Genomic DNA, 24,995 nt, shown 5'->3' with positions numbered 1-24,995 from the left:
ACAGCCTGTTTTCCCTACTCACAGAAAGAGGGAGATGGAGGTTATACAGGTCGATTTAGGTTCTCACTGCTTAAGTTTTACAACGCCAGCCCAGTTTTATCTTAGCTCACATCTTTATTTGAGTAACCTTTTAAAAAATAAGCTATGAATCTAATCCCGTCCTTTTTACAGCAGTTTTCTCCCCTATGGATCTGGTGCACTTGTTAAGTACCTAAATAATTAAAAAATCATTGTTAGGACCTTCAGGACTCTTTCTTCTTCTTATAGCCAAAATAACCCTTAAGTAAATGCTATGACAGTAGCACAGATGTAATGCTGTATTTTCACTCTTTCCGACTTCATTCAACGCGGCGACTTCTGGCATCTGCCATTGAATGAATGTCCGTACGAATGTGGAACTCCCACCTGGTGACAAAAAGAAAAGATGGCTATTTGCCATGATGACGCCGACATGAATCATTCGTTCTCTTTATTAAGAACAATGCTACATTTTAAAAAATAAGTTACACACACCGAATAACCATATAATCTGCAAAAACATGAGATGCAGTACTGAGGTCACTATATCAAAAGTCTTCAGAATTTCTCTCCATAAAAGGTTATCATCCAAATCGGTGACAAAGGGCAGCATTGGTAGATAAAGTACGCAGCAACTCGCTTCAACTAACGTCATCGTATGACTCAGCCTGCTGAACTGTGGTGGACACGCTGATGGCCAAGTGTAGTGTTACATCGCCAAGACCACACTTAACAAGCGACTGGCTTTTATTTCCAAATTGGGCTGGCCTATTGAGGATACCGCAGCCCACCCCAAAATGGGAAGCCCCTAGAGAAATTGGGGCAAACATCGGACACCGTAAATTCATTTGACTAGTTTATCGCGGGTGGCAGATTACCCACATTGTGGTCGACCTACAAAACCTTTCATCCTGCAGGGCACATCAACAGCGAGCTTCCACGATGGCCTTCGACTTTGGTATCCAAAGAACTTGCACACTTCAATGTTGACGTGGCAGCTTTGAAAAACTAGACTCACCGAAGATGGAACTATGTGGGAATCTGCGTCTAACGATACCATCTTTTGGAAGGGAAAGTATACACAAGATCTGCACATTCATGGAGTAGGCTTGGCCATGAACAAATAATGACCATCCATATTCCGCTCACCCCAAATCGTTTTCCTCACACTGATCTCCATGAATGCCCCTTCACTCAAATCTGAAGATGAAAATAAGACCTTCTTCTATGATTAGCTCACTCATATCATCCTCGTAGTCCCAGATTCTGACAAAATTGTCATTCTGGTTGACTTAAATCAGAGGTGTCCAAACTATGGCCCGCGGTCCATTTTTAATTGGCCCGGAAGAAATTTTATCAATAGAACAGAATATGGCCCACACTTCAACTTTTGCCTGAGTGTATTGCACTTCTTATTTTAACACCAGGGAAGCTATTCAACACCCCCCCCCCCCCAAAAAAAAAGGTACCGGGTTACTAAACATGGCAGAACCAAAGAAGCGAAAGGAAGAAAGACACGGTGGGAGGGTGAGTATTTATTCAAAGAATTCAAAGAAAGTGTGTCTGTTTGGTCTGCACTGAAACTGTGGCAGTTATGAAAGAGTATAATGTATGTCGTTATTAAACCAAACATCGGCCCGATGCATCCTACACTGGTGTTGAGCGAGAGCAGAAAGTAAAACACATGGTACCTATACTGCAGGGTCAGCAACAGTATTTTTGTTTCGTGCTCAGGAAGTCCAGGAAAAGGCTTCCATCAGCAGCGATGAGGTCGCCCAACTCATCGCAAGACGTGGTACTCCTTTTCAGATGGGAACTAATAAAACAGTGGCTCATTAAAGTCACCAAAATAATATGCCGGGAAAAATTGCAGGACTTCAAAAACGTCAGCATATCCAGAAATACAGTTGCATTGAAGACTTGTCAGCTAAAGTTTGTGCTTTTGATTTTTACTCCATTCCGTGCGATCAGAGCACTGGCGCGACATACACCGCACAGCTGCTAATTTTGTTGCGGGGAGTAGACAAAAACTTTGGAGTGGCAGAGGAGCTGCTCGATCTTAAGAGTCTAAAAGACACAATGACGGGTATGAACATTTTTGAAGCTGTGTCAGACTTACTGTAATTGAGAAAATGGGACTTAATGAGAGAAGCCGTGTGGCGTTATAGCAGACGGCGGCTCCAGCTACGGCAGGTGCACACAAAGTATTGTGTACGATGTACGCAAAGGTCAAAGAGATTGGAGGTGAGGCTGTTAAAATGCACGGTATTGTTCATCAAGAAACCCTTTGTGCCAAGAGAGTCAATCTTGGGGATGTAATGAACACAGTGGTGACAACTGTCGGCATCATTTCAGCAAGAGGGCTGTGCAATAGGAATTTGACATCTAACAGTGCTAAAATGTTCGTGCCGTTGAATGCTGACCAGTTATTTTGCAGATAAGGCAACTTTCCTTCCTCATGAACTAGACTGCGTTCTGTGTCGCTGCTCAAAATGCTGATTGTGCTGACCTTAAGGCCGACGAAAGAGAAGAAAACGAGATAAATAGAGAGTGCACGATGGGGGGGGGGGGGGCTCCGTTGACAGATCTGTGAATGTTGTCTCTCCGTGTCTCAATTAAAATCTCATAATTTTTTATACTTGTTGTCTTGGTTTCCCTGGACAAGACAGCTGTACTGCAGAGAATTTCAGGCTTTACTTTGTGTGGATTCTGAGTATGGGAATCGACTCAACCACTGGGATGTGCGCTGGCTGGTTAAACTGCGGCGCCGTGCTGAAACCTTTTTATTCACTGACGTCAGAATTTGACCAGTTCTTCAAATAGACGGACTGACCTTTTCACGCGCTGAAAAACACTCGATGGTTGGCAGACTTAGCATTTTTGGTTGACCTTACTGATCATTTAACCACCCTGAACGAGAGCCGACAAGGGAAAGATCAGCTTGTACCACAGCTTTATGGGCATGAGAAATCACCATTGCACCCCGAGTGATGTCCTTCGTAACACCCCGCAACATCCCACTCACAATTGGATGTCAACATTAAACTCGAGCTCAAGGACGCTGTCATGCACATGAAGACAGGCAAGGCGCCAGGGCCAGATAACATTCTGCTGGAGTGTTTTATCCATGAAGGACCCAAGATGAAAACTATATGCAGCTACTTCTTCAAATTATGAAAAAAACATGACAATCCCATATGACCTTGGAGATGATTTTCAATTCACCATTTTTAAGAAGGGAGATTGAGCAACTACCGCAGCCAGCATCTCACTCTTGAGCATTGCCGGCGAGATATTTGCCTCCATTCTCTTAGCTCGCCTTTTCATAATCGTCCAGGATGTACTTCCCGAGTCCCACTGTGGTTTCAGACCCTATCGTGGTCCTGTAAACATGGTTTTCTGTGGCCGACAACTCCAGGAAATGAGCCAAGAAAAACAACAAAAATTCATGTTCATTTTCTGCCACCTAAAGGCTTTGGCCTTCACCTGCCATGTGGATTTTTGGACGTTCAGACGACGTCATTGTCCTGGTTCAAGTTCTCCATAATGGCATGGTTCGCCACCAAAATGAAATGCGAAATGAAATCCCACAGCCCCTGGTATCAATCTTCGATAACATCCCCTATGTTATCGTGGGATTCAATCCTGCTCGCATTGGTACAAAATCAAAAGCCTCCCGCATTATCGCTCATGAGCTACAGTTGCATGAATTTTGTATGTTATATGAATGGACCATAGCAGAGTAGCTCGAACCATTCTTCATGAGGAGGTAGACACAGAAAAAAGACCTCATGGAAGACCAAAACTACACTACAAGGACCAGCTAAAGGGCTCCCTGAAGCAACCCAGTATTGTCATAGCTTGTGAAAAACTTGCCACCGACAGAGCAGTTTGGAGAAAAATAACATCTGATGGCAGACTCTTTCGAAAGGGCCAGGACACAACAGGATGAAGATAAGCGGAAACGAAAAACAAGAAAAATGAACCAACCACGTCTCCCACCCACTATCCTATGGCTATTCCATCAACCACAGATGGCAACGCCCCAACCAATGACAAAACCAATGCTCGGACCCGAGCTGGAGCCAATGACAAACCTTTGCATTTCAGTGTTTCGCACATTCCCTGGTAAAACAGGTCGTGACTTAAAAATCGGAAAATTTTCGGTATAATGACCCTAGTGAGGAAGAGTGGTTCATAGAATGGAGGATGGATGTATTTCTATTGAAGCACTATAACTTCCATGCAAAAGAAACATAATTGTTGTTTTTAATATTGGATGACTACATTCATTCTCATCTTTACATGGTTGATGTGTAACTAGTCCCCCCAGGAATCTACTGAGAAAGGCGTTGATTCCACGGAGAACAATCTTGATTCCGTGGCTTGAAAGTATATTTGCTGGGGGCATTACAAAACAATGACCTAAAATGACCAGTTATGAAGCAAATTAGTGTGCTCATTAAGTAAGAGTTCATTTGGGAAATTATCTGCAAAACCAAACCACTGTGGGACATTGTGGTTATAAAATAATCAACATCGGTATTCTCTTTGGTCCTCAAGAGCAGAGCTATTTATTTAATTAATTGATTTTATTTTCATCAGGTATAAAACGCTAAAGCGGCCCGGCGGTTGACTGGTTAGCACGTCGGCCTCACAGTGCAGAGTGGGTGCAGGGTTTGATTCCTGCTCTGGCCTTCCTGCGTGGAGTTTGCATTTTCTGCCCGTGCCTGCGTGGGTTTTCTCCGGGTACTCCGGTTTCCTCCCACATTCCAAAAACATGCATGGCAGGCTGATTGAACACTGTAAATTGTCCCTTGGTGTGAGTGTGAGTGAGGACAGTTGTTCGTCTGAGTGTGCCCTGTGATTGGCTGACAGCCAGTTCAGGGTGTACCCCTCCTCCTGTCAATAGACAGATGTCGTAGGCTACAGCACATCCGCGACCCTTGTGAGGATAAGCAGATCAGGAATTGAATGGATGGATAAAATGCTCAACATTTCACCAAGGTTTGGGTTTGAGGCAGAACAAGTGATATTAAAGCACATATTTAAACTGTAAATTCACCACTTGACCTGAATATTGTAAATGTACTGCATACAATATGAAAATAAATATAATTCAACCACACAAAAAGCTATGACACACGACATTAACATGATGTCATTTTTGGGATGTCTGCGTTTTGTTACGTCGTCTTTATGGGAAGTTTCTCAGAGAGAAAGAAAAGCCTTGCCTCATTTCCCCATAATAATTCCAATACCTCCGGCATCGCTCCTCTGTCGATATAAGATGATAAAAAATGAGCCCCTACACAATGGATCATATTTCCATCCGTAAACTTTGCCGCATGGTGTCGTCTTTTGCATGTGTCACTCAATGTCGTGCTTTGTGCGCATGCGTGTCACTTCACAGACGCGTTCAGTTAACATTGAAGGATGTATTTGTTTTGTAATGTGAACAAGAACATAAAAAGAGCCGATTTAACAAAAAATTAATAAAAAATCTGAATTGAGCATCACGTGATGCCAAGTAGTGCAAACGCAGCCTACCTGAACACGACATCTTGCTGCTGGGATGAAACGAAATGTAAATGTAAAATTCTGCACCTCACCCTTATTTCCCTAGACTGATTTCAATTCCACAGAGTGCTTTGAAATCCGCTGCAAATTCCGTGATCGCGAAATCGTGGATTCCTGCGGGGACTACGTGATTGAACGGTTTGCAGATTAAAAAAATCCTGTTCCGAACTCTTCTATACAATACAATAGATCTGGATTTATATATGGTAATGGGTGACGCATTCATGTTCTTGACAAAAGGTTTAAAATTTGAACATTCAGAAAAATTGTTCTGGAAATGAATTTCGATTGGACGGCAGCTCTGTATAAGGTCAATGAAAAATGACACAGACACCCCGTGTTGTATTGTGGTGCCATAGGATTGCTCAATTCAAGTTGCAGGGTGTCCTTATAGCGTCAAAAGCAGATGACGCAGCTTATGTCGTATTGCTGCCATTGTTCCTTTCTCATTCGATCAGATTCAGGGGTTATTGGACAAAAGGTGCAGTCAATCAGTCAGGCTGTCTCTCGTGGCCAATCAGCGATGAGTCTGATCTCCCTCACACACTGACCTCTTCTATTGAATTAATATCATTGCATTTTTCATTTATAGTATCTTAGCTTTGTTAGACTTTTGTTTAGATATTTGTTTCTGGTTTTCATTTGTTGTTGTGTTATTTGGATGTTTTATTGCTGTTGCCTACTTTTTGGGTTTACTGTTGTGTTTAGTTTATTTTTTGGGGGGGGGGGTCGTTTTGTTTGGTTATTTGTTTTTGTGTTTACATATTGTCTATGCAATTCAGGGCCACCGTATCAAGCATTCAAAACAAGGTAGCAATATCAGTCAGTGGGATTCCCGTAGGCACAGCAGAGTCCAATTATTGCTTTGCTTGCCTCCATCAACGCTATAAACTTTTGTTCTTCAGTTCTTTCCTTTCTAACATTGTCTTGTGCCTGCCAGTCGCAATTGCGGTTTTATTTAGCCGCTTTCAAATTTACAAACTTCGTAGTACTTCTGAGGCACCCTTTGTTTTGTGTTTCTTTCCGAGTGTAGAATCGATTCAGTGTGTAGATTTGGTGCGTTTGGGATCCCCTTTTGGCCGTGGCTCCATTTACTTTGTAATTGATTTTTCTTTCTTTTGTAGCATTTGCTTTCCTGGTTATACGTGCACCCTTTGTTTGAATAAATTCTGTTTATTAGCTCAACATTTTGTCGATTCTGCTTTGGGATCCATTGTTCAATTTGATTGCCTCCCTGAGATAGGGAGGGAGGGAGAGAGAGAGCGCTTCCTTTTTCATTGATCATTGTGAACGTGCTTTGTGCTCACTCTTAACAGAATGTTGTTGGTTTTCTTGTGTGTGGGATGCTGCACCGATATGAGCTACACCCGCATGTGATTTTAAGCCTGTCTCCACTGTCTGAAAGGTTTGTCAATCAGAGTGCCCAGGAGATGTAAACGTAAGCTGCACCACAATTCTGTGTCCAGTACTGTTGTTGTGTCATGATGCACAATGATGGAACCTATCGTCTTTTTCTGAGAGTTCAGTCGCCTGTTTGTCATTTTGATCAACAAGGTGACACCCCATGGAGCATATGGACCATAAATACTGCTTCTGAGTATCTGTAGAATAGCTAGTTTCAAGTTGAAATTCATGAAACTAAGTGACTGAGAGAGAGAGAGAGAGAGAGAAATGCCTGGAGCCAAATCGTCTGCTTCCATGGATCCAGGGACAGCACCAAGTTTTTTTTTTTCTGTCATTGGCTTGGCATAATTAAACCATGTTTTAAAAGGCAGACTTAAAGTTATGCTCAAACTCAATGACACATTTTCATTTGCCCACTTTTTCTACTGTCTATGTGTGTATTTGGCCTCAGATACAATAAAAGAAAATACTTGTAAGTTTGGCATTAGTCTGTGTTTGTGCCTCAGGGCATCATCTCTGCTGGTTGCATTTGTGAGCTTGTCTGTGTGGAGTTGTGTTTGATATTGTGTTTGGAGGATTTGTCAACTCTGTCCCTGTTTCTTTCAGCCTGGAACCGCTTGAAAACACCAACCTTTGGGCAACAGAGAATCCTATTCCCAGTGTGTGTGCGTGTGTGTGTGTGTGTGTGTCCATTCTGCATTTTCATTTTCAGCACAGTTTTCTGAGATGTATACAACATTTGTTGGCTTGTTTGTTTTGTTTTCTTGGCTGAAGCATACTTTAAATTAGCATGAGGGATTTGTTTTAGCCGAATTCATAAATACTATTAAATTATTAACGCTGAGTTTCCGTTTGCAGTTACATGCCACAGTAATAAGTTTGAAAGAAATGAAAACCTTATATTTTGAGAGATTTCCCAAAACATTTTACGAAATAGGAATTGCAGCCATTTGATGCAGAGCACCTCATTTGCAAGGGGTTCAAAAGTTTTTGGGCAACTGACTGTTAATTGGCATGGTATGATACAATCCCTTGTCACAGAAATAAAGCGGATACAAGTTTAGGTGCTGAGTTACCAAAAAGTATTTTTTCAAACTTGAGTCTTGAAAAAGAGGGGGTCGTCTTATAATCAGGGCCGTCTTATATTCGGGCCAATACGGTACTATTTTCGGACCGTAAGATCTTCTTCAGCGGCGCGTTAGCGACAGTCAATGGGCGTCGAGGATGTACTACCTACTACATCACATGCATTCGCAGCGCAAGCAGTGTATTTACCCCATTAAAGGACCACACCACATACCATGAAAACTAAACAAACATTCAAAAAATAAACTAAACATTCTGTGTGCGTCTTGTAACACATCCATCCATTTTACGATCCGCTTATCCTGACAAGGGTCATGGGGGCAAATCCCAGTTGTCTTCGGGCAGTAGGCAGGGGACACCCTGAACCGGTTGCCAGCCAATCGCAGGACACACAGAGACCAACAACCATCCGGAATATATGGAATATATGCCGTAAATGTGTTGAAAAGCCCACCTTATTATTTTTTTTGTTTGACTGCCAGACATCAAACAAATAATCATGTACAGCACACTTGTACCACAATGCAACATTTCACACAGGCAGCTCAGATACACTGAAGGGCACAAGCAGCTCTAACTTGTGAACATTTGTTTTTGATGGCAAAGTAATTGAGTGGTGTTTGTGTGCAGCTTTGGAGTTAATAGAAAAGACATTTGGATGACATTTTAAGTGTTTTGCCCATTCATTTCTTTCTTTTGCAAGACAGTAAACAAGTTCAAAACGCTTTTTCACAAGCATTCTGGCGTGTCTAAGTGCCTATTTTTCTGCTTGTTACTTTCTCTGCCTCTCACAAACACAGCAAAGGTGTTTTTCTTTCCACTCAACCTGATGAATCTAATCCTTTCTGGGTTATCTTTTCAGCACAGGCACATTGTGACTAAACATACATTAGTATTTGTAAGAAATGGAGCTTAATTGTGTTGGCAAATGTGGGGTTAGGCCATTTTTCTCAAGCATTTACATACATGTGTGAACTCAGGCCATGCGAGGATGTATGCCTACCGTGTGTGCGTGTTTTTTGTGTGAGTGTGTGTGTGTTTGCACTGACTGGGAATCCGAACTACGTCGCCCCCATGAAAGGCTACAGGATGTACTTTATACCAGTGAATTACCAGAGCCAATAGCATATTGTGTCTGAAAAGCAAAACCACAATACAGCATTAATAAGAAAATAATAATCATAAACTATTTGTTGTTTGGTTTTTTTTGTTTGTTTGTTTGTTTTGGGTACATTTTAAAGTAAAATTGTGCTACCTTCTTTAATGTTTTCTTTGTTTGTTTATTCTGACTTTGGGTGACAGTATCCAGCATGATTTGTTATTTTTATTTATTTTATTTTTTTGAGGGGTTGGTTCTCGCACACAAGCAGCAACAAGTGTGCTTTGTGGAGCAACGACGCATCTGGCTATTGTGCAAATCCTGAAAGATGAGTACATCACAGTGATTTTATTTATTTATTCATCTTCACTGTCGGTGGCTTTGCGTTTAATAACTTTCTTATCAGAACGGCTTCGCTTCCATATCCTTCTCGGAAGCCTCACCTCCACTGGTTCACTCCATTTCACCGGGCTCACTATTTTCACACCTGACAAATGACTGTTATCTCATCAGTAACACAAATAGATTGTATTGGAGGGTAGCTCGAGAAATGAATATTTCTTTTGGAAGACTTTGACATAAATAAACTAAATCCTGAAGAAGCTACAATAAAACAATTAAACTCAACAGTGTATGTTGATATTTATTTTTCATTGTCTCTGTCATTTTTTTTTCTTGATTACATTTTAAATTCTTGAGCCATTCTTATCCTCATATTCATTTCAAGCTCTTACTGTCAACCTGTTGTGTTGTGTGCTCACACTTTGTCAACTTAGGTCAGTCTAGCAATTACATGGGCCTGCAGCACTGCTTTGGGAAAACCAATTAGAGGATGGGGGGAATTTAACCACTCATCTCCATGACTGTCAGTACAACACCTTTGGTTAGGGTTAAATCGAGGTGTTGAAAAGATGACATTTCAAGACGGGTGCTACCAGCTGTCACCACATCCAGTCCACCACTGCAGTGCGGCTGTGATCTTAAAGGGACGTCTACTGCTAAATGCTAAATTTGACTGCTTATCCCTTTACAGTCAACCAGCTGTTCACAATTGTCAGCGTTACATAGCATGTGGGGCATCAGTCTTCTTCAGTGGAATTGATAAAACCGACATTAAGCTGTACCATTCACTCATTCATAGTGACCTGTTGAAGATTCTTTATTCACCTTTGAGACGCAAGGTCTCATTGTGAGGGCAGTCCCACGCAGCATACATGACAGAATATATAACAAACAACAACTACATCTAATTTTGAGTTATTATAGTAATAAAACATTGGCAATTAGGTTTGAAATAATTATATGAAGTATTTTTCAAGATGTGGAGTCAAGACAACAAACAAATATTAGTAGTTAGAGTATTCCAGTTAGAGATGGTGAATGACTTGAAGGCTTTATTGCCTGTTTCTTTCGTAAAAAAAAAAAAAAAAAAAAAAAGAAGACCAAAGAAAAACTGTTCTGAACTTCATAATGTGTCCTGTATTTTCCCAATTCTAAGTTGCTCCTTGGTAGAAGTTGCACCCGCCTAAAATGCAGAATATACAAGAAAAAAAAAAACACGTCACACTGGAGTATAAGTCGCATTTTTGGGAGAAATGTATTTGATAAAATTCAACACCAAGAACAAACATGTCATCTTGAAAGGCAAATAAAAATAAGAAAAGAGAACAACGGGCTGAATGAGTATACGATATGCTAAGGTTACATGGTGCATAACCAAAGAACGGAGAACGTGTCTGGTATGTTCACGTAACATAGCGTAATGACCATGCTAACAAGTGTCCATACCATCAGTGTCACTCCAAATCACAAATTCCAATGAAATCTTCATCTTCTGTGTCATTTTAAAAGAACTCTGCAAACTCCGGAGGTAGAAAATGTGGCGCTTCGTCTACTACGCTTACGTCAGAGTGATCGTCAGTTGATTTTATCAGTTACCGCCAATGTGGAAAGTATCAAAATGGGCCTAGAGCACCTTCTTGCTGTTTAATGTGAAAATAACATGTGAAATGATTCATTTTGTGTTAAACATTTCACACATAAGTCGCTCCAGAGTATAAGTCACACTGTGACTTATAGTCCGGAAAATAAAATAATTGGGTCACGGGGCGTGCTGGAGCCTATTCCAGCTGTCTTCGGGCAGTAGGTGGGGTAGACCCTGAACTGGTTGCCAGCCAAATGCAGGGCACAGTGACGAATAACCTTCCGCGCTCACACTCACACCTAGGGACAATGGCTTCTATCAGCCTGCTATACATGTTTTCGGAATGTGGGAGGAAACCAGAGTAAAGGCAGAGAACCCACGCAGGCACGGAAACTTCACTCATGAAGGCCACAGGCTGGAATCAAACGCTGCACCTCTGCACTGTGAGGCTGGTGCGCTAACCAGTCGAATACCAGGCCGCCAAGCTTCTATCTTCCCTCAGCGTAAACATATTTGGACTGATGTCTCAGCCAGTCACTTTTGACTTTCAAACTTTGTGCCGAATGTGGATTGTTTTCACCATTTCTTGCCACGGCATTCATCAAAGAAGAAGAATCTGTGCTTGGTGGTTGCACCTTCTCGCCTTCTCAACAGCACCCATATACCAGCACTGATTTTGATTAGATTTTTTGATTGGGATAAATGTCAATGCCATTTGACTGTCCCTGATGGACAGCCCCGCGGCACTTGTGTTTTGCGCCTGTAATGGGCAGCATTTTCACAGTCCCGCTTTGTTCAGCAGAAAGGCCGGTGCTGTTGGACAGTCTGCGGCTGGATGGATGCATGGCTTGAGGAGCCGGCGATGAGAAGAAAGGAGCGTCAGCGCAGAGCGCCGATGCGTATGTGGAACTGGGAGTCGCGACTTGGAATCGAAGCGGATTTACACGGGACAGGAGATGAGAGCCGATTTCTTTTTCGTTGATGGACGCTACAGCTTCTTGTTGCTTTCAAACCTAGCTTGTAGCAGACGGGTGCACATTTACAGCATGACATCTTTGATCAACTGGTGAAAAGGACACTTTAATTCACTTCTCTCTGATCTATAACGGCTTCAAACAACAAAGTGCATGCAGAAAAAGTGATTGATTGCACAACTGTCTGTGTTTTATGTGTTGTGTTATGTTGTCATTTTATGTTAACTGTTGTTTTAATGGTGGCGCGGGCACCCGCAGCGGCTCCTCTTGTTGTCTGGTTGAGAAGGAAGAAATTTCATCTGTGCTGTTTGCTTCTCATACAGTGCATTTGACAATAAAGTTGTACTTGACTTGAAAGTCAGAAGGGGCAAGGTCTGGGCTGTGTAGCATTGCCTTCATGCCGTGAATTATGTTCACCTATAAGTGACTCTACTGGTAAAAAGACCATTTGACCAAAAATAACAAGACACTAAACTGTCAACCCTGCAGTTGAGTAAAGTCAGCAAATACTGAATCTAATAACTATTCATTCACACAATCTTTTCAAAACTAATCTGTTCAAAGTCGAACAGCAAATTTGCTTGTTAAAAAAAGTTGACTTTTTTGGGACTGACACTATCTTACTGCTCTGTGCTGATAAAATGAGTGGCATTGAACCAAAACGAGCACAACAAGGAATGTATTAAAGGTCACGGTGCAGTAGTTAATCTGAACATGGTGAAGCAGAGCCAGCAGGAAGCCCAAGAAGAGCTTATCGCTTCTCCTTCTCTCATCTCTTTGCACTCAAAGCAGTGCTGTGTCGTGGGGCAGGTTTGTGCTGCTGAAAAACATCCATTAATTCTGCTGTTGCCGCAGCGGCTGGATAGCTGATACACTTTTCTGCTCATTGCTTCTCAAAGAGAACGACATTCAAGCAAGTGGCCACAAAATCGTGTCAAGAGCTGTCCAACCATCTATTGTATACACTCTAGTGTTTTTTTTCCTCATTAGGATGGTGCGTGAGTTACAGCTCATCCCAGCTGATTTGGGGCAAAATAATAAAATAATAATAAGTGTACACCCTCGGCTAGAGGCCAGTCATTTGCAGGGATCATACCGCAAACAACCTTTCACACTCATATGAATACCTATGCACGATTTCGAATAACATGCTTAAGGAATGAGCAATTTGGAGTGTTCAATCATGCATGTTTTTGGAATGTGGGAGGAAACCGGAGTACCCGGAGAAAATCCACGCAGGCACGGGGAGAACATGCAAACTCCACACAGGAGGGCCGGAGCTGGGATCAAACCCAAGACCTCTGCACTTTGAGGTCGACGCGTTAAACACCTAATACCAACTAATTTGGGATAAAACAATCCATCCATCCATTTTCTGAACCGCGTTATCCTCACAAGGGTCGCAGGGGGGTGCTGGAGCCTATCCCAGCCGTCTTCGGGCAGTAGGCAGGGGAAACCCTGAATCGGTTGCCAGCCTAATTGCAGGGCACACAGAGACAGACAACCATCCGCGCTCACACTCACACCGAGGGACAATATGGAGTCTTCAATCAGCCTATTATGCATGTTTTTGGAATGTGGGAGGAAACTGGAGTACCCGGAGATAACCCGCCCAGGCCCGGGGAGAACGTGCAAACTCCACACAGGGAGGCCGGAGCTGGAATTGAACCCGGTACCTCCGCACTGTGAGGTCAACACGCTAACCACTGGAGCAACGGGCCGCCCGGGATAAAACAAACAAAAAAAAGAAACTTATTTTGTTAATTACCCCAAAGGCTGGTGACTGATCAAGATGGAATTGAAAATATTTAAAAGTGCTGTAAAAAAAAAAAAAAAGTTTTTTTTTTCTTTAAACTTACAGATATATTATGTCTTTGATGTACACTATCTGCAATTGTATCCTGTATCTGGCTTTATCGGAGCACCTTGACATAGGCTTTCCGTGCGGGAAAAAAGAAGCTTAACTGGCCCAGGAAGCAGAGGGCAACGGCAAAAAAGGCTAATGCAACTCAAGAGGAAAAAAAAGTAAAGAAAAAGCACTCGCAGAGGATATAATACCTTTTAGGCTGGCAATTGATAAGGAAATGTATTAAATATTATTTTACAGACTTCGATCCTATCATCAAAGAAAATCTGACATTATGGATATAAAAACAAAATAAAACAGTCACTGTAACCTGAGCCACAGTGTTTGTGTTGTTTAAAGCCATAAAAGAACTCTGTCTGGTCTAGTTTGTTTGCTGATTTTTCACTCTCTCAGCGAGTGCGAGAAATCCACATCAGAGAGCAGATCTGGTAGCGATGGAGGAATGGAAACTGACACGGAAAAACAGAGCATGAAAAAAATTCTTTCAACTTTAAGTTTTGGTCTAATATCAAAAGCGCCGCTCGAGCAACACAACTACCAGATTTGACTTGAATGAATTGAAACGTCCACAATGAGTGTTTTATTCTTCCTCCAGAACAAGACAGAACCAATTTATTAACAAAAAAAACAAACAAAAAAAACACTTGCAGGGTACACTGGAAAAAAAAATAAATAAAAAAACACAAACAATGTCCTGAAAACTACAAGAAACCAAAGTAACAAACAAACAACCTATGACAGGAGCACATCGACACACAATGATCCGGCAAAGACTGACAGAACCCAGGGAACAAAATACAAAACCAAATGTAATCTGAACAAAAATCATAACACAAATGGCATTACAAACATGGCAACTCTTGACGTTGTTTTTCTTGATCCTTCCTGGCATTGCAAGTGTCTGCTTCTCTGTTTTGTATCAGTCGGAAATGAAGCGCGTTACAGTAATTTTAGAAGGGAATGTATGTTAAATCTCTTGTGTGCATTTATTTTACATTCACCTTGAAGTCATATTTCAAGAAAACTGTTCCGTCTTGGGGATGAGGAGCATACAGAATACAAAACACATGAAAGCGTAACGGAATAGAACATTTCAGAATTACCGGTAATTGTTCAGGGGGGAAATCATTTAAATCAAGGGTGTCAAACTCATTTTTGTCGCGGGCCACTTTAGAGGGCCCTTATGTCATTGAAACCACAAAAAAATATTTCATTGTCTCATCACATTATTACTGTATAACTCCACACATGAAGGCCAGAGCCGGAATCGAACCCTGCACCTCTACACTGTGGGGCTGACACGCTAACCAGTCGACCACACATTATTGTTCAAGTGAGTGTCAACACGGGAACAAAATTATGGCGAAATCTCAACGATATTACATATGAACATTTCGGTAGAGATTTTAACGAGGTTCATGCAAGTGGACATGATTTTCTTTCGGGGGGGGCGGGGGGTGCATATTAAATGACATGGTGGGCCAGACTGGGCCCCTGGGCCTTGAGTTTGACACCTGTGATTTAAACAAACCGACATTCCTACCCCCAAACCATTTGGAATTTGAATTGAGAAGCATTGCAAACGTTGCTCTCACTTTCCAAATACTGAAGCTGAAAAATACTTACTAACATCAGCTTTTTAAATCTGTTTGGTATATAATTGCTCCATCAGACTGCTTTGTAGGACATGCTCACACTGAGCCAAGGGAGAAAAGGAGGGAATTGGGACGCACTGTTAACCGTGCAGGATGTGGGAGTGTTTCGCCTTCTCTACCTTGTATCCCACTGTGCTGTAATCCTATTGCCCGATACATTTTCTTTCCTCGACTAAATTATAATGACACTTTTATCCACTCGCACACTTTCACAGTTAACAAGTTTCACACACTCCAGGATTTTATTTGCCAGACTCAAACCAAAGTGGAAGCAAGAGTACATCACTTTGTACTGGTCAAGGGTTAGATTGTGTTTTGGTGAACCGTTTCCATGCGGCAGCCGGGACCGTTCAGTGTGCTGCATTTCCGTGGTCGTAGGAATGGAACTCTATACTGCTGTACAGCAGAATATTTACAGCTCTTCTTTAGACGACAATTACATTTGAAAAAAATCAGCGAAAGGAAAATTCCGCATCGCTGGTAGAAAAATAGATGTGGAATTTTGAACGTGTTCAAAAATACCCTAAGAAATAGCATGGAAAATGTTGGCAAACTTCTGCCGCATGTTGGGTGAATGTTTGCGATCTTGATTAAACCCCCACAAAAAAAATCTAAGTTCAGAAACACTCGCAAACGTTTACCCATCAGTGGTATGCGGGCTGAAAAGGGAAGTCATCCCAAAAATGTTTTTCACAAAATGTTCCATGCTGCCCCACTTGTCTCTGCACAGGATTCGGATTAATATTGCATTTGCGGATTCCGAGTTAAGCAGTAAAATCCTCCCGTTTTTGTCCATCTCCGGCAGTGGCCATTTTGCCAGGTGCTGTCACTTGAGTCCGACTGAATGAGAGTGAGTAACATCCTTTAATACATCCACACTTACATCTTTAGGGCAGCGTGCATTGCACAATGTCAAGCAATTAACACACGTTACCACAGAAAAAGAAAGTTGCGTACAATAAAGACAAAAAAACCCCCCAGCAATCAGAATGTTGCTACATGAATTACAGACAGTTACGGGTGGTTATGCCTGAATTAAAGCTTTAAGTTAACATATGGATGTAGGCCCAGCTGGAAAATGAGGTTTTGTTACTGCGTCATCTGAAAGTGTAGAAGATGGTTGCCAAGCAACAGCTGCAGGTTGTTCCACATTTTATGGTGGAATCCAAAATGTCCAGGTTCAAGTGCAAGCTATGTTCATTTTCTTTTTTATAAGTTTTACTCAATTGACTATTTACAGTCAGTCACCGTTTTATCATTTTATTGAGTTGGATAGCTAGAGTGGATATTTAGTTGACAGATGTTTTCATGTGATTTGGCAGAGTTTTGCCTTGCCAGATCATATTGCGCTTTAAGTTCTAGTTGGTGGAGTTTGCGTTGTCTCCCCGTGCTCGTGTTGGTTTACTTTAAGTACCAGTTTTGGGCAGTGAGTTTTGGGACTGGGCTTTGAGGGAGGGTATTTAGTGACCCGATTCTGACTCTTAATAGGGGTGTTCACACGGCAACTTTTTCTCCGGTGTAGCACAGAGGCTGCCCCCCGTAGAGTGTTCCCACGTACTAAGTTATACCGGTGTAGCCCCTGAAAACAGCTTAAACCAGAGCAAATTTAACCCTGCTCAGGAGGTGGTTTAACAGTTTACTCCGGAGTAAATGCTAGTTTGCGAGGCAGCACCGATATAAAATGTGACGTGTGAACGCTACAGGGGTAGACTCGCTACGCATCAGAAGAGTTGATTGCATACGGGTATTGAATGCGTTGCTTTCGTGCTCTGTTGTTCTTCCGTCATCTTTTATTTCTCTCTTCTCTCACGTCGGTGCAGCACAGATGCAAATATGTGTGTGAACACCCCTATTAACACTACCACGTCACAAAATAATGTACCAAAAAAAACCCCAAACATTTTCTTTGATTTTGTTTTTTTCTTCCCCTTTTGTCTTTTAGCGGGTGGCAAACAACTTGTGGCGCATTATGCCACCATGTGAAATGGAATGTGGTCTTGCAAAATACCGTTACACAAACTCCTAACCCCTGTCAAACTCCAGTCCTCGAGGGCCATCTTCCTGCATGTTTTGCCATTTCTCCTTTTTGCAACACACCTGATTTGAATGATCAGCTCATCCGCCAGCTCTGCAGAAACCTGATATTGATCCTGTTCATTTGAGTCAGGTGTGTTGCAACAGAGATAGGTGGAAAACATCCAGGACTTGATATCTGTTCCCTACTCGCTCCAAAAATAAAAATAGGATTTTAAAATTGATAGGTTGATTATTTTTAGTTATCATACATTCGCTTATCATTAATGTTATTATTATTGTTATATTGATATTGAGTGATTGATTAATTATGCTCGCAAAGAAGAAAGCTTATGCCTGACATGATAAATTGATTATGCTTGATAAGAAGAACGCTTATGCCTGCAATCATTAATTGACTATGCCTGCAATGAAGAACTGCTTTTAATAAAGATATATTCTTTATTATGTACTCGCATCTATAATCATTATATATTCTTCATTATGTACTCACATTTATCCATTATATACTCACATTTATAATCAAGAATGCTTGGTGCACTGTGTGGAAGTTTAAGGACGCAACCACCTTTCCGAGGACGTGGTTGGGAAGAGATAAGTGTTAAGACTAAACAGTGAGCAAGGTTGGACAGTGAATGGAGCCATCAACACCAGCTGCAACGTGATGTTTTTGTAACCATTGCACACATGTACGTAATTTACACTCACATACACACACATAGTCAAACAAGTTCAGTGTGTGTTCAACAGCCCCCACCCTTTAGGTTGGACACACCTATGTAGTAGATTTCCCAATAAATGAGGAGGTGAAGGGGGAGATCGTTAGGGTGACGTGCCGAGAACTGAAACCGAACGCTTCTCCTCGTTCCCTCCTGGTACCAGAATTGAGTCTCCTGTCTCCTCCTTGTGTTTTATTCCTGAGTGTCAAATTGGATAAACCTGACATTTTTGGGGGCTCGTCCGGGATCGCAATATACCTGACGCCTCCAGACGCTGAGTCGACGGCCAGGAAGACTGTGGCCACGGCTAAAACACCCTTTGCGGGACTGGGTTTCGGCTCTTCGTCTGGGGGCTGAGGGTTGAAGCGAATCCAGAGGAGAGAGGACTACTCTTGGTAAGTAGGGCGGCGGTGTCCTGAACGTACTGAAACTCCGCATTAACACTCTTTCAAGCGTTGGATGAGTGTTTGCGCGCCGGGTTTGTAAAGACGGAGGTCGGGGTGGTCTTTAAACCTGTTTTTAATTGGAACCCTCTCAGGACAGGTGTTGCAGATTTGTAAAAACCGAATACCTAGACTACACCTGGTTCGAGAACTTAATTTGAGCCTGAGAGGGATCTATTAAGAAGAGGCTCTTTCAAGCGTTGAATGAGTGTTTGCGCGCCAGCTGATAAGACGTGGTCTTTAAAGCCGTTTAACTGACAATATTTTTTCTCTGTTAAAAAAAAAAAAAAAAGTCTTGTATTCAAAGCCACTTTCTTCTGCCTTAGCTCATGAATTAGTTGTTGTCTTGCCAGCGTGACGAAACTTAACGCAACATGCTTTGTTGTCTCTTTGGTTTACACCACCACCTACTCGAACGAAATCTATCCAAATAAGCAAGCCATCCATTACTGTATAACAAACACATAGATAAAAAGAGAAGTGGCTCGTTCTGTTAGTTTCTGCTAGAATATTAACAACCTAGTTTGTTCTGATAAATGTTTTTGGTTTTTTTTACATTTTGGAATTGTTGGTTTTAAAATAAAAGCCAATGGAACATCATTCTATTGTGTTTGTTTGGCTTTACCTTTAATCACTATAGGTTTATTTACATTGAAGCTAGTATTAATCCCCCTTATTACATGTTATGTCTTGTGCCTTGTTGTAACTGTCATATGCTTATTTATGTGCTAGGGTCTTTTTTTTATCCTGGACTTAAATTATCCTCAGACGAGGATAGTTCGAACGTGGGTTTTTTTTTCCCTCTCCCCTACCCAGCGTTTTCCTTTCTGAATTCTGACTGTAATTTCCCCATTGCCGGACAAATAAAGGGATATCTTATCTTATCTTATTACCATATCGGAATATCGTATCAAAGCCTTTCTCATACCTGTCAACTTTTCGGATCGCCAACCTGTATAAACTACCAAGAAAATCCTTATAAAGAGCAAAAAATCCTTATAACATACCAAAGCATTTTATATGTCAAAATAACGGCAGAAAAAACCCACGAAATTTTCAATGATATTTATTGTAGATCTCCATAATACAATGTCTGGTTAATGTCTAATCATCATTCTACTTAATAGCATTACTGTGTTCAGAGTTGTATTCCTGCGTTACTTTTTTGGAAAGTTGCCGGAAATGAAAGCATTCGAGTAAACTAGCACCATTCTGGGCAAAAGCAAACGGAACTACCTGTTAGGGGAAGAAAAAAAAAACCCGGAAATTTTCAGAATCCGTATGATTTGTGCGATACGGCCATATAAGTAAGATTCACCACAAAATCCGTATGAATTATGGCTAAACCGTATGAGTTGACAGGTATGCTTTCTCGTATCAAATTCAGATACTGTACTACTTTGTGTCAAATTTTTAGGCCTTATATCAAAGATGTATCATTACACTCCTAACAAATACAACCACATACACAAAATGAAAAGCATGGATTCCATTGTTTTTCATATTTTCATTCAAAAAAAAATCTCTGTTGATCACAGACAAAAGCACAGTCCAACACGTGCAGACTTGTGTTTCCATCACTTCAGAAGGCCTGACACAAAGGCCACAGCTTTGTATCTTGGCATGAAACATTACCAATTAGTTTCAATGTCTGCTTTGGGTGAGTTCAGTACAACGTATCCCCTCTGCAACTGGCGTTCTATTGCTTTCAGCCAGCAAGACAAAAGCGATCGATTTACCAACGCAGCTGAATCCAAGTGGTGGTGGTGGTGGTGGGGTTTGGGGGGGGGGGGGGGTGCTTTGTCCCATTTTCAGGAAACTTCATATTTTGACAGATGGGTAAGGTTTTTTTTTTATTTTTTTCAAAAGAAATTCTTGATGAAAGTTTAATGAAATAAAAGATCAGAGTCATTGTGCTTTTAAGCTAAAAATGGAAAACTCCAGGATGTTAATTGAAAGTCTCAGTTCAGTCTTGAGTTTCTTAAACCACTTTACGGCCACAGCTCTGGTCGGCCACCTTGACAATGGTGGCGCAGAACCAACTTTGGGACAGATGTCAGCCCGGGAGGAATTCCCCAAGGTAGATGGTGTTGCCTTTGCCCTCTTTGCTGTTCTTCCCCAGTGAGTAGCAGATTCAGTTTGTTTTTTGTTTTTTTTCTGTGGACACTGTGGACACCATGAAAGAGGTATACTCATCTGGTGACCTGTCAAGGGCTCCGGTCTCCATATGGTTGGGGCTTTGGGGGCACGTAAATCAGGTGTGCCTCCAGCAGACCTCGGTCTTTGTGAACTCCGGTTTCCTCCCACATTCCAAAAACACACATGACAGGCTCATTGAACACTCTAAATTGTTCCTAGTTATGAGTGTGAGCGCAGATGGTTGGATGTCTCTGTGTGCCCTGCGATTGGCTGGAAACCAGTTCAAGGTGTCCCCCATTTACTGCCCAAAGACAGCTTTGGCTCCAGCACGCCCTGCGACCCTTGTGAGGATAAAGCAAATCGGAAAATTGATGGATGGATGGATGGCTGGATGGATGGTTGGAGACACACCTGTGGATGTCTGTTCCAATACATCTCCACAGGGAAGAAGCTATGAATTAAGAGCCCCGCAGTTATCAGATCTGATGCCACTGGATGTTCCTTTTTCCTGCTTAATCGACAGAAAATCCAACATCTAGCTGATACAGTTTATGGTGGGAAATATTGATGCACAATAGACTCTCGAGGGGTATCACCACAGGACGACATTAGAGGGTGTGTGAGTGTGTTTGTGTTTGCGTACGTGTGTGCATTTATAAACGGAAAAAGTATCAACCTGGGAGAATTGATGACAGGACTGAAGCTTTGCACAAGGAAGGGTGACCATTGCAAATCTCTGTATTGTTACAGTTTATGTGCTTTTAAGAACTAAAACGACAGATATAGGTCGCAAAAAAGTTATTCTATAAATATAAGTGAGCTAAGTGGAGTGGATTAGAAGTCATTAAGGCATGCATATGTGCCAGGCATTACACAAAACATGTGAGGCAATAAACACATGCCAGCCAACAGCAAAACAGAATGTACACATACGTTCACACGCACTTTCATGCTACACTGCACCATGTTCCAATGACACAGAAGGACACTTGAAAAGCTACTTGAAGCTATGTTGTCATCACCGATCAGATCACTTTAAGAAAGCCTATATTAGCCTTTGCGTGTGTAATCTTCATTACGTTCGCCGAACTGGGACAGCAGCATGTTGAACATTTAGCTGTTCTGTACTGTATATTCCAGGCTAACATGGAGCCAAAACAAATGTGCCTGAACCTTTAAGAGTATATGCGAGAGGTGAACCGATCGAATTTACCACTCCGCAATACTCTAGCAAGTATCAGTATAACACAACTGCAGGGCCGCAACAATGCAGGACAGTATTTCCAAGAAAGTGGTTGGAAAGAGATAAGTATTAAGGCTAAACAAGAGCAAGGTCGGACGTGGACGGAACTGTCAACACCAGCTGCAACTTGGTGTTTTTGTAATGATTGCACACTTGTACGTCATTTTCACTCACATATACACACAGGTTCAGTGTGTCTTCAACAGCCCTCACCCTTTAGGGTGGACACACCCATGTATTAGATTCCCAATAAATGAGGGGGGCGAGCGATGAGATCCTCGGGTGACGTGCAGAGAACTGAAACCTAACGTTTCTCCTCGTTCCCCACTGGTACCAGAATTGAGTCTCCTGTCTCTTCCTTGTGTTTTATTTGTGAATGTCAAATTGATGAACCTGACAAATGTTAAGCCATGAACTTTAGTTCCACCTTTGGCGTCTGCGACTGGGCGCTACTGTATAGTCTATGTTCAGGGGGGGGGGGGGGGGGGGGGGGTCCAGAATCAGTGCCACAGGGGCACTGGCCCCTGTTGGCCCCTCCCCAGAATTGCCACTGGGCCAGTTGCAGGGCACACTCAGAGAAACAACCATTCATGCTCACAATCACCTGTGAGTGTGACAATTTAGGGTGTTCCATTAACCTGCCAACTATATTTTTGCCGTGTGGGAGGAAACCACGCAGGCATGAGGAGAACATGAAAACTCCACGCAGGAATGCCGATATGTGGCGAGGCTAATTAAAAAATGACTTTGCATACTTGAGAAGTTCTCAGATTTTTTTTTAAAATAAAAGTCCGTCCATCCGTTTACAGCCCTTTCTCCCCAGCCCCGGTGTAGCACTGTGCACGACTGTAGAGGTTCACATTTGGCAAAAGCAATGCAGTCATGAGCCAATTCATTTTGCAGAATTGAAACTTTCCATAACCATCAGAAGTGGAGGTTGCAGGGTGAAGGAAGTGTTCCTCATTACTCGGATGTCCTCAGGATAAACCCTTCTCCACTTGCTAAAGCTTTAATCAGTTAAATACTCATATTTCACACAAGATTTGCTACTTTGATGTTGTAACGCCACGCTGGTTCAAGAGAAGTTCAGTGTTTTCCTTTAAGCATATGTTTGGTCTGCATAAATAAATGTGTGTACAGTACACGTTTACTGAATGCCTGAGTAAGGTGGCACTTTATTCACTCCGAGATGGCCTGTAAGAACAAAGCCTTGTGGAACTTTTCCCTACGATAGGAAATTCCACCTTCCTCAGAAATAATTAGCTGCATGAAACTGCAGTAAATATGTACCATCAGTGTAGTTTTATATTGTTATTATTTTCAGACTAAACACGCGTGTTTGAATCGTAATTTACAATGAAATCCGAACATAGTCAAGAGTCGCATCCACTCATGAGAAGAAAAAAAAAATCCCGTTTACATTGACCTCAAGACTTTGACACAAAACTAAAATCATGCGGAATGTTCTGCGTTGTTGTGGCTTCAGTCTAGCATTTCACCCATCCATTGTATTATATACATATCCTCAACCAATAGATCATCTGGTGTGCCACAGAAACCAAACAGTAAAACCAAGAACAAATCTAAGTCATGCTGAGTCGAATGCCAAAGAATACAAGTGCGTTTTGAGGAGGGTTTTGAAGATGGGCAGCGAGGAGGCTTGCCGAATGTTCAGTGGGAGGTCATTCCAGAGAGAGGGACCAGCAACAGAAAAGGCTCGATCCCTTCTGAGCCTCAGTTTAGTTCTTGGTACTTCTAATAAAGTCTGGTCCACAGACCTGAGGCGCCGGGCAGGTGTGTAGGGGCGGATGAGCTCAGAGAGGTAAGGTGGCGCGAGATTATTCAGAGATTTGAAAACAAATAAGAGGATCTTGAAAATAACTCTAAAATGAATGGGGAGCCAGTGAAGGGATGCCAGAGTAGGAGTTATGTGCTCCCTCTTACGAGTACCAGTCAAGAGGCGAGCAGCGGCATTCTGGACCAGAATATATATATATATATATATATAGAGAGAGAGAGAGAGAATTAATTTATCAATGACAACCAGGTTAGTGACTGGCAAACAATGAAATGCTCTTCCACTAGATGAGTGAAGGTACACGATTAACCTGTATATCAGGGGTCTTCAATCCTGTTCCTCGAGGGCCGCTTTCCTGCCTGTTTTCCATCTTACCCTGCTGCAACAGACCTTATTCAAATGATGTCGATGGTTAGCCAGCTTCTGCACACTTGGCTGATGATCTGATCATTTCAAGCAGGTGTGCTTGCAGCACAGAGAGGTGGAAAACATCCAGGAAAACGGCCCTTCAGGAACAGGGTTGAAGAGCCCTGCTGTTGATCCATATTTTGTGAATTGTTTTGCCAAGTGCTGTGTCGTGATTTTTTTTTTCAATGTGAATTTTGTACCTTGGCTCGGTAAAGGTTGAAAAGGACTGTTTTAACACCTTTCCGCATTGGTGTGGGCGGAGCCTTAATCCCAGCTGACTTTGGGCAGGAGTGGGATTCATGCAAGTTTTTTGTGGGTGTAAGCACGAGTACCCAGAAAAATGATATGCAAGCACAAGGGAGAACATGCAAATCCCACACAGGAATTTTGAACACGAGACATCCTGTTAAAGTAAAACTCGTGACCATGGCCAATTCTTTAAGATTATTATCAGGACCCTATGATTTGAGGAATATTATTTATTTATTATTATTTGTCCTTTTAAAGTAAAAATGGTAAGGCCGCATATTTTACATAGGTGGTGTATAACTTCTATTTCTAGAGGATTCCCGATAATGTACTGTAACTCTCATCTGACCTCCTA

This window comes from Hippocampus guttulatus, chromosome 13, assembly GCF_054856545.1.
Source record: "Hippocampus guttulatus isolate MCC_2025c chromosome 13, RoL_Hgut_1.0, whole genome shotgun sequence".
NCBI classification, from domain to species: Eukaryota; Metazoa; Chordata; class Actinopteri; order Syngnathiformes; family Syngnathidae; genus Hippocampus; species Hippocampus guttulatus.
This window is presented reverse-complemented; position numbering follows the sequence as displayed.